The sequence below is a fragment of the Rhinolophus ferrumequinum genome, chromosome 9 (genome assembly GCF_004115265.2).
Source record: "Rhinolophus ferrumequinum isolate MPI-CBG mRhiFer1 chromosome 9, mRhiFer1_v1.p, whole genome shotgun sequence".
Taxonomy (NCBI): domain Eukaryota; kingdom Metazoa; phylum Chordata; class Mammalia; order Chiroptera; family Rhinolophidae; genus Rhinolophus; species Rhinolophus ferrumequinum.
The window spans coordinates 16,318,894-16,329,945 of NC_046292.1; positions in this window are offsets into that span (position 1 = coordinate 16,318,894).

The following is an 11,052-nucleotide window of genomic DNA, read 5'->3' on the forward strand; positions in this document are numbered from 1 at the left end:
CTCCTTTCCCCCCCAAGTTTCTAATTGAAGTATTCCAGGGTCAGTCTAGAAAGGGCCAGTCTAGAGCCCTTTCTTGACCTGAGCACTATTAATATTTAACCTGTGTTCCGTGCACTGTCAGATGCTTTGCAGAATTCTTGATTTCTACCCAATGGATGTTAATAGAATACCTTCCAGGTTATGACATCTTCAGACATTGCCCAATGTCTGCTGTGGATAGGGTTGCCAGATGGTTGGGGCCTAAGAATCTGCATGTTTAACGAGTTCCCATGATGCTATTGATCCTTGGACACACCTCGGGTAGCACCGGACAAGATTATGGATTAAGAGCCCTTCATGTTCTGTCGATCCAGGATCTCCAATTCCCCTGGGTACCCTGGGCAGGGCTGATGGGACCCACACAGGAAGTCTGCTCTCTTTTTCCTCAGGGAGGGCTAGGTTCATTTGTAAGGGAAGGTCCAGGAGCTGGTTTTCTCAGTTCCTCCTGGTCAGCGGGCCTCACCAGGCCTTATCCTGTGAAACACTGCCATCTACTGGATGCGTCTACTCCATGCTGGGCCCAGAGCTTGGCCATATTTAGGGCCTGGTTGAAGGAGGAACATTCCTGGGTGATATCTTTCCTATCAGACCCCTGGGAAGCAGCCTTTGTAATGTCGGGGCCATCTGAACCCTTCAGAAGAATCAGTTTCCAATATAGATACTAGCACTTGAATTAACCTGGGAAGATGAAAAGGAAATGCTCCTGCAAGCATTTTAAAAACCTGACGTACTGTTTATCTTAATTTACTACATGCAAATGTTGGTGGTGATATTTATATGGAGGAGAATTTGTGCACCTTTACAATTTTTTACTACGGTCACCTGTTTTAGGTGGTTCCACACAGCATGTTTATTAAAACATGATGAATCACCAAATTAAGCAAAAACGAACAAGAAACCCACAGCAACGCCGGCAAGCCGGTGATGAGACAGACACTCTTATTCACTTACTGGGAGTTGTTAAACAAAAAACTTAACTTCCAGAGCTGAAAGTCTTTTTAAAAGAAAGGGCTTATTGCTAGCCAGAAAAAGGGACCAGGTCCTGAGGCACCAGCAGCAGTGCCGGGTGGAAAGCCACCATATCCACCATCTTGGGGTTGATGGGCATTTTTTATACATCAAGTAAGTGGTAGGGAGGAAGATATCTGTAAGTCGTTTTGAAAGAATTTACATTGGCTTAAGATCATGGGTTTGGGAGAAAAGGAAGCAGGGCTAGTTTCGGGATAGGCGCAGAATCTGCAGAAAGGAAGAAGTGTGTCTGCCCCTTTGGAATAGTTGTGGGCAACAGCCCGGAAAGTTCATGCATCATTCTTGCATATGCAGGATGCAATGGCTCCTGGGGTTCAGTGGCATCTGGCAGAATATTCTCTCTTGGATAATCGCGGAAATAACCACCTGGAAGTTCATTCAAAGTTCCAACACACGCTCAGGAGTGCAAGCAGTCTGGTTGGGTTTTGCCCTGCAGTTGTTAACTGATTAACTTCTTGTCCCTTCCTTCCATTCTCTGGCCGGCTGTAATTTAATTTAATTTAATTTAATTTAGGACACCTCAGAATTTTCTCCTTGTCAGAATGTAACCTGACACTAGAGTGAACTAACACTAGAAACCCCAGGGTAGTGCAGTGGTGGGAGCGCAGTCACTGGAACTGGCCTAGACCTAGGTTTTGATTCTGGCTTGGAGAGAATCTGTGTCACCTCCGTCACAGACAGCACTGTCTTTTTCTGCTTTCAATTTCTTCAGTTGGAAATGAGGAACTTGGAGACGGTCAGTGTACCTTCCTCAGAATCACCAGGAGAGCTTGTTCAAGTACAGAGCTGCTCATTCGGCGGGTCGGAGGGGGGTCTGATAGTCCACATTTCCAATCAGCTCTCTTGTCCCTTACGTGAATACGTCACTGAAGGGAACCAAAATTTTGCCACCCTGAAGCTGCCTTTTTGGGATATTGATTTTAAGCTGTTTATTAAGAAACAAACCTCAGAAAGAACCTGTGGGTCTCCCCACCTTTCCTGCCCAAGAGATTCAGACAGAGCAAGCTGCTTCAGGAAGGAAATCCTAGAATGCTGCCTTAGCCTAATTTGAATTAAGTATGATAAATAAGAGAACTTCAGGCAGGCGCCTGTTAGTTAGATACCCTCTTCCTCAAGTATTTGTAAATCACTAATTCTCATTTCTGGAATCTAATACCCCCATTCCACCTCTTTCCTCCTTTGTCTCAAATGTCTTATATACCCAATTTGGCCTCACTGTCTTTGGAATTTTCATGCTTATGTGAATCCCCCACGCTCATGTATTAAAATTGGTTTTTCTTCTGCTAATCTGTCTCTGTTAATTTATTAGCCCAGCTAGAGGAACTTAGAAGGTGGGAGGAAATGTTTTATTTTTTTTTTAGCCACCACAGTGCTCATGGGGCCCGTGGGACAGGGCCAGTTGAAGAGATAAATGAGAGAGTTGATCAATAAAATCCGAGTTTGGAGCCAAACTTTGGGCTCCAGTGCTCAGGCCAAGCACATGGCTATTTCAACCTGATCTTTGCCCTTGTCTTACAGCTCAGCTCCAGTAAACAATCGAATCTATAAATAACATCGTGGGCAGGGGCTGAGGGCAGATCTGAGCCTGCCAGGTTCAGGGAGGGACCTGAGAGCATTTAAGAATATAGCCTAGGCTTTCACCACTGGGCACTGCAAGCAAAGACAGATAACATCCCCTCTCCAAAACAGGACTGTGGCAGGCAGTTCAGTGGCAGAAGGTTGGATTTGGATTTTCAAGTTGGGTTTTGGCCATGAGAATTGCAACGCAGCATAGTGGTTAAGCATCTGAACAGCTTGGTCAAGTTTCTTAAATTCCTGAACCCCAGTTTTCCCTTGTACTAATACTGATACAGGATTCTGGTTTCTAGTGACGGGAGATCTTGGTCTCACATACCTAAAGAATGAGAACGCGGACTCAGAAGGAGACGTAGAGCAACAAAGATTTTTATTAAAGTGAAAGTACAGCTCTCTTTCGAGAGGGGGTACCCAAAACCGGGATGCCCACTGGCTAAGGCAAAAGGCTCTTACTTTTATACTTTCTCTCGCATATTTGGGGAAGGGAGTTGGTGCCTTCTGATGGATTTTGTCTATCAAACTAGCTGTTTCTCCAGCCTAAAGGGATTTAGGAAATAACCCATTTATCTGTAAAGGAATGATACATTGCCCTGGAGCGAATGAGTCATTCCAGAACCCTGAGTTCCAAGATATGGCTGCTTTTGTTTATTCTACCAGGGACTTCCCTGTTTACCTAACAACATACTAACTAACCTATCTCAATACTACCTGCAATTAAATGCAAAAAATTGAAAGTCCCATATAAATATCAGGGACAAGTGTAAACACAAGATAAATAAGACATATAGAAACTCACTGACAAAGATCCTCTCCCTAACAGGAATGTAGATGGGTTTCTCTGTGCCCTTTTCAGCTAGGCCTTGAACTTGGCCTCGATTCTGTCGTAGGACTGCCCAGGCCAGGCTTAGCAAAGAACACAGCTAAGTCGTCCCCTGATTAAGTCCTCATCCTCCACGTTTGATGTCTAAGTCCTTGGCCTGCCTTAGCAGGAATCCTGTTAGGTTAGTTTAGCAAGAATCTCTCTACCGTTGTTGATGTCTCTTCTCAGTAATTTTCCATCCACAGACCCCTTCATCCTGTTCTTTGGCTATAAACCCCCAACTGTCTTTGCTGTATCTAGAGTTGAACCATACCTTTCTCTCCCATTGCAATTTCTTGAATAAAGTCTTCCTTACTGTTTTGACAAGCGTCAGAATACTGTTAAGCCATATTTAGGCCAGGAGCAGAAACCTTATCTTAAAAGCCGTCTTGTTTTGATCCTGTCTTGCTTTATCTCCTAGGGGCCTGTGATCAACGGGCTTGGGCAGTCTGGAAGGTGAGCTGGGGCCAGGGTGTGGAGCTGGAGGGCTTGGTCATGCCCTGAAACTCTTTGTCAACAAAACCCCCCTGAAGCATTGAAGGGGGAACAGCCTCATTTACCCCCTCCTATAAAACTCCATACCCCTCTTTGTTCGGAGAGGTTATGATCTTTTCCCTCTGCTCTAGCCTGAAGTCCCGCAGCTCAAACATGCCAAATAAATTCTAACAGACCAATCTTGGTCTCCCACAACTCATTCCCCCGGCCGTGCCTAACAAATATTTTTTCTTTAACATCCCCAACCTGAACAAAAAATTAAAAGTTAATTCAAGAGAAACAAAAGTCAGGCAGTAAACCCTACATTCCTGTTGTAAACTCCATCTGAACCCAGTACTTGGCACAAATGCCCAACCCACGGTAGGCCCTCAGTAAGTGTTTGTTGAATGAATACGCGGGTCCTTGGGATGGTGAAAGTAATAGGAGCCATAGTGTTTAAGAGCTGAGTTCCATCTGTTCCTTTAGCTCAGAAACGTGGGATGGTTTGTACAGAAGGAGCACTGGGAGTCAGGAGATCAGTGTCCAGTCCCCAGTTCTGCCCTAGCTTTGAGCCCCACTCCCCTCATCTGTGAAATGAACAAATGATAAGAGGTTCTCTTTTTTTACTTCAATCCATGAAAAATTCATTTTACCTTATGAGTCAATATATTTATAACCTACATAGTACACATAAAATTGCAACATCAATTTGATTTAACAGTAATAATCCTTACTATATGGATATGCTCCTATTTTGTTCTTTCCTAATCTACTCTATTTCGTTTTTTTAAGAAATGCTATTTGCAGCCAAAGAAATAATTTCTATCATCCATCAATAGGTCACAAACTGAAACTTGAAAAACACTTGTTAGATGGCCTTCTGTCAAGGCCTAGAATTCTAATCTGCTTGCATATTTCTGCCTCCACATCTTTGGTTATGCTGGCCCTCTTCCTCCTACTTATCTGTTTGATCTTGACTCCTTCGAGGCCTACCCAAATCCTTTCTTCTACAGGAATCTTCCCTTCTTTGCCACAAGTCCCACTTCTCAATCTTTTTTTTTTCCCCTTCAGTGGCCATATCTGTCAACTATCTGGTAGGTATTTATTGTTGTGTCTGCTCTCTGGAGGGCAGTGAAAGAATTCATGAGTCAGGTAGAAATAAAGAAGGAAGATTTAGTAAAGTAAGAGAAGGGTCAGCTGGGCAGAGTCTGCTGGAAACTACTGCAAACTACTGGTTGAGTCTTTGTTTGGTTTTAAGTTTTACATTTTCTAAACAGGTTGTAAATTGCTTCGGCCTATAGTGGAATTTTCTATTGAGTTTGGCTTTGTCCGTTGAGGTGGGGGAAAATACAGTTAAGCTGGTTATCCCAACATTTGCATATGTTTTGTGGATTTAAGGTGTAGATTTAAGTTGGAACTGGGAGTGGATCCCATACAGATGCAAAACCTCTCCCAAGTCACAGAGCCTGCACTGGGCCCGAAGTAAACAGAACCTTTGAAACTGGTCTGCATAGTAAATGTACAGCAAGCAGAGCCAAAGAAAGCTTTCAAAAAGTCCCAAGTGAAATTACACTTATTAATTTGAATTATACCAGAGATCCAAATATCAAAATAGAAGAATTACAATCATGTCTTAACATTTGTCTATTTGTGTCTAGAACTGTGCTTTGGACTATGGGGGAATCAAAAAGACTTAAGACACATTCGAGGGCCAAGTGCTGAGTTGGAGTGATCAGTGAGACACAGAGAACCACGAACACCGAAAGAAAGCCTCCTGGAGGGAGGGGGAGGGGCGAACCCTCCACCCACTCCTCAACGGATTGAATTCAGAGAAGTGGAGGGAAGGCAAAGAATGAGGGCTGAGGAGAAAATGAGCCCAAAGGCAGGGGAAGGGCAGGAAAAATGATCCTCTAAACAAAGAGGAGAGGGTGTCCAGGGAACTGGGTCAGAGGGAGGCCCTTCCTGCTGCCTGACTAGCTGGATTCCCCATGATTGAGTAATCCTGGGGGGTTGGGTCAGCAGCTGCAGTTTCCACTCTGGGCAGATACCAAAATGTCCAACTGGCTGGACACGCCTGACCCAGAGTTGGCTCAAGAGAAGCTGTGGAGAGGTTTATCTTGAACCTTTCAGGAAAGAAAAGTTGACTGAACTATATTGCATGGTTTTATTTATTTTAATTAAAGTATACTTGACATACAATATTATATTAGTTTCAGGTGTATAACATAGTAATTCAACATTTATAGACCTCATGACTGATCATGCAACGTCTGGTAACCTCTGTCACCATACAAAGTTATTTCGATATTATTGACTATATTCCCTGTGCTGTACATTACGTCCCCTATTTCACAGTTTTAAATCATAGACTGAATGACGACAGAGAGTTTCTCCTTGACCAAACTCTACTCAGGCTGCACTGAGCTTTTCAATTAGGCTTCAACTTTTGGATTTCCTTGTTTTTCTCTGCATTGTCCAGTTGTAGCAAGAATCCTGCTAGGTTGGTTTAGCCAGAAGCCCCCATCTTTGATATCTAACTACCCTCTATATCAAATCAGGCTCCTCATTTCCCCACCTCCCACAGCTGATGTCTGCCCATCATGACCTGCCTTCAGCAAGAATCCTGTTAGGTCAGTTTAGCCAGAATTCCCCTTACTCTTGATGTTTCCTCTTAGTAATTTTCCATCCTCTGACTTCCACCCTGCTGTTTGGCTATCAATTCCCACTTGCCCGTGCTGTATTTGGAATTGAGTCCAATCTCTCTCTCACTGCAAAACCCCACTGCAATGGTCCCTCCACCTATCATGATGGCCCCTCTTATATAAAGTGTTTCTTACCATCTTTAACAATTGTCATGAATAATTTTTTTGTTTAACACTAGCTTACAGGACCCATGAGAAGACACAGGAAACAGTCAACAAGCAAGAGGTTATGGGGAATACCCGGACAGACGAGGAAGCAACGGTGGAGGCACGATCGGATCAGGGACCAGGTTCTAGTGCTGCTCTGCCTAATGCTGCCTGTGTGATCTTGAACAAGTCCGAGCCTTAGATGTCTCTGTAAAATTAAAGGATGGGCTGGACCGTCCAGCTCTGACTTTCTGTAGGTACTTAGTAAATGTCCATTGAATAAATGAAAGGAAAATTATAACAACTTCCACGTATTGAGCCTTCACTGTCTGCCAGGCACAGAGCTAAAATTTTCACAACTATTTTCTCATTTAAGCCTCCCAACACTTAGCAATAGGAGTATATATATCCATATTATATTACATATGGAAATATAACATGGTATTCCCTAGGAAGGAGGTAGAAAGAGCTCCAGGTGCTTTCGGTAAGACCAGGTCTACCATTCTTTGTGCTCTGGACTCTAATCTCTACATGGTCCTACAAGCCAAGGCAAATCTCCTCCGACCTCACCCCAGAATTTCCTGTCCCCTAACTCGCTTTATGTTTCTTCAAAGCCTTATCATCTGGCACCCACTATATATTTCACTTATTTATTCACTCATCTGTTTCTCCTCCCTAAAATATAAGCACCATAAGGGCAGGGACCTATTTCTGTTTTGGTCACTTCTACACCCCCGGTGCCTAGAACAGTGTTCGGTACATACTATGTGTTAATATTTGTTGAATGAATAAATGAATGGATAAAGTAGCTGAGCCTCAGAGAGATTAAATAAAGGAATTTACCCAATGTTATCCAGCCAGCAAGAGGCAGGGCTGAAATTCAAACCCAGGACCATGATACCCTTGGAGTCAATCCATTTGACCATCGATTCCATAACTAGCTCATCCATTTAACAAATGTTTATTGAGATCCTAATTCCTGTTGGGCACTGTTCTAGGTGCTGGGGGTATAGCAGTGAACAAAACAGCAAAACCCTTGACCTCATGGTGTTTGCATTCTAGTACTCGCCCATCTGAAAGATGGTCCAACGTAAGATGGTGAAGATGGTGTGGGGACAGAGCCCCAGAAAGCAGTTTCCAGGCTCTCGGCCTCATGTGGAAAGGTGCTGGCTCAGGTAGTAGATGGCCATCAGCTGTGGCTGGTTGGCCGTCAGCTGTAACCATTGAGCCATTGGCCACTAATATAACTGCCGCGGCTACGGAGGGAAGTCGAGGAGAGAGGAGGAGAGAGGAGGAGACTGAAGGAGAGTGGAGGAGAGTGGAGGAGAGTCGGTCGGTTGGCAGCAAAGCGGACAGCAGGTCGCACATCGTGTAAACCCAGTGAGACCATAGTGGTATGATTTCCCTACCTATGGCTCCGTGGGTGTTCCTTTTTGGCCTAGCCATATCCTGCGTTCTTGTGTGGGGAGTGGGAGCAGAGACCCCGCCGGACGCCCCGCACGACAGATGGGTACAAGGGCTGAGTGCTGACGCTCTGGTTTCCTGCCTTTGGTAGATACGACTAGTCAATCGAGGCCTTTATTCCTGCTGAGCCCAAATGTTGCTCATAATCCTTCTCAGTACAGCACTCCAGGCTGCCACTGTCCACTGGAGTTGACATCAAAATGAACCCTATTCGCCATGTGTGAAACAGGTGAGTCCACATGGGCATGAATTCCAACCTTGTGCTGTATGGCCGGAACCTCTGGGACCACAAATGGAAGCCCCATGGTTGGCTCAGGACTTGAAGTTCCTTCCCACTGGCCTCAGACAGCATCCCTTATTCCTTTCCCCAGCCACTGACCTGCCTTGGGGAAATGGGGGGCAAGGAGGTTTGCCAAGGTGCAGACCGAAAGGCCCAGGTTATATGGAAGCTGGGAATGCAGCTTGTTGTAAGGAATGGCATAGGTGCTGGACTGGGCAGTTTTGGGTTCAAATCATGGCTTCTCTAACCCTATAGGTGACTTTGGGAAATCACTGCCCCATTTTGAGTCTTAGTTTCCTCACTTATTAAATGGAGATAATGCATTTACTTCAAAGGGTTGATATGAAATTAGGTGAAGTAATATATATATAAAAGCCTAGCTTAGTGCTTGGAACATAGTAACCATTCAACAAATGTTTGATGAGTGAACAAATGCATGCATGAGTGAATGAATGAATGAGTGTTCCAGCAGGGAAGGCAGACACAAAAAAAGCAAGTCTGGCAGATTGTATTTTCCAAATAGGACTTCAATAAAATCTCTGATCCTTATGACTTCTTCTATTGAGAGGGGAGGTCTATGTCACCTTCCCCTCGAAATTAAGAAGACTTTTGTGATTATTTCAACCAAAAGAGTATGTTAGAAGTGATGCTATGTGACCTTTGAAGGTAGGCATACTTGCTCTTGAAGTTCTCAGTTACCACGTAAGGAATCTGACTGCCCTAAGGTTGCCACGCTGTGAGGAGGCCCAAACTCGCCCATGGCGAGACCACAGGGAGAGGCTGGGAGAGACACCAAGACAGAGAGACACCCAGCCAGCTCCCAGCTGTTTCAGCTCCATCCATCATCCACCACCAGCAACCACGTGGGAGACCCCGTCAGACCACTCAGCCGGTCCTTCCTGAATTCCTGACCTACAGAAAACTTGACAGACAGTAAAATGATTGCTGTTGTTTTAAACCACTACGTTTTTAGGTGATCAATTGCATCGCGACAGTAACTGGAACAGCAGGTAACTCAAATACCTTCCAGTGAGGTGCATCACAGAAGTTTGCAGGGTCTGTTTGAAAACACGGAGGAAAGAGCCATTAAAAGTGCTTGACTGTGCTGCATGAAGAGAGAAAATGCACTAATGTATCTAAGAGAAAACACCATCAGATTGGGTTGCGGTTGGAAATAATCTTTACATGAAGGCTTTCAGACACTGAAGCCCAAGAACAATTTCCATTCTCCACTGTCTTAGGAAACCTCCCTGGATTGCCACCCCCCACTCCTCGCCCCCACCTCTTGCCCAGCCCCTTCTGAACTCCCACAGTTTTCAGGCTGTTGAGCAACAGAAAAAGCATTGGACTTGGAGTCTTGGGTTCAAGCCCTGCCCACCACCTACTCGCTGAATAATTCTGGGCAAATCAGTTTGACCAGCTAAACCTCAGCCTCCTCATTTATAAAACAGAAATCCTGCAACTGCCAACATTTATTAAATGCTCTGTATGATAAGCCCTTTAAACTTCACTCAATCCTCATGACGCCCCAATGAGACAGAATATTATTTCTTTACCAATGAGGAAACTGACCCAGAGATCTTAATTAACTGGCCCAAGGCTGGGCACAATGGGAGTGGCAGGGCTGTGATTCAAAACCAGGCTGTCGAGCTCCAGAGCTTGTGCCCTTATCATGGTGCTGGCCCAGCAGGGTGGGGAGAAACTGAAGGAGAGCTTGTGAAAGTAAGTGAAAGAGCTTCTGCAAACCACAGTAGTGCTGTGTGCAAAGGTGGGGACACCTTTTTATAGTGATCTGCAGCTGCCTTGTGGCACTTGCTTGTTCTGCATTACAGTGTACACAGTTGCTTGTGTTTCTGGATCTCCTGTCAAAACTCCCTAAAGGCAAGCCCCACGTCTCATTTCACCTCTACCCACACAGCACCCAACCCAGCTCCAACGACTGAATGGCGGCTCCGAGAAAAAAAAAATGTGGATGGAGTGGGTTCCCCTTTGAAGCTGAAGGACTAAGACAATTATATCTGCTCAATAAAAATGTAATGAAAACAAGAACACCTTTTAAAAATATGTTTGAGGGGCGGCCTGTTAGCTCAGTTGGTTAGAGCGCGGTGTTCTTAACAGGGTTGCTGGTTCGATCCCCACATGGGCCACTGTGAGCTGTGCCCTCCATAACCACATTGAAACAACTACTTGACTTGGAGCTGATGGGTCCTGGTAAAACACATTTCAATAAATAAAAGTTAAAAACACAACAACAACAAACGTTTGAAAACATTCTCAACACTCCCGAAACACTTCTAAACCAAGCTTTCCATCCTGGGCTTGAAAACTCAACCCAACATTTTCTTTCTGCGAGTTTGCAGATGTGGTAACAAAAGAAGGAGAAAAAGTGAAGCAGAATCTTTATGACTCCATCAGAGCTCCCTGAAACATTCCTCAGGGTGGGAGGGAGGCCTTCCATCAAAAGGGGCAGAATCTGACTGAGG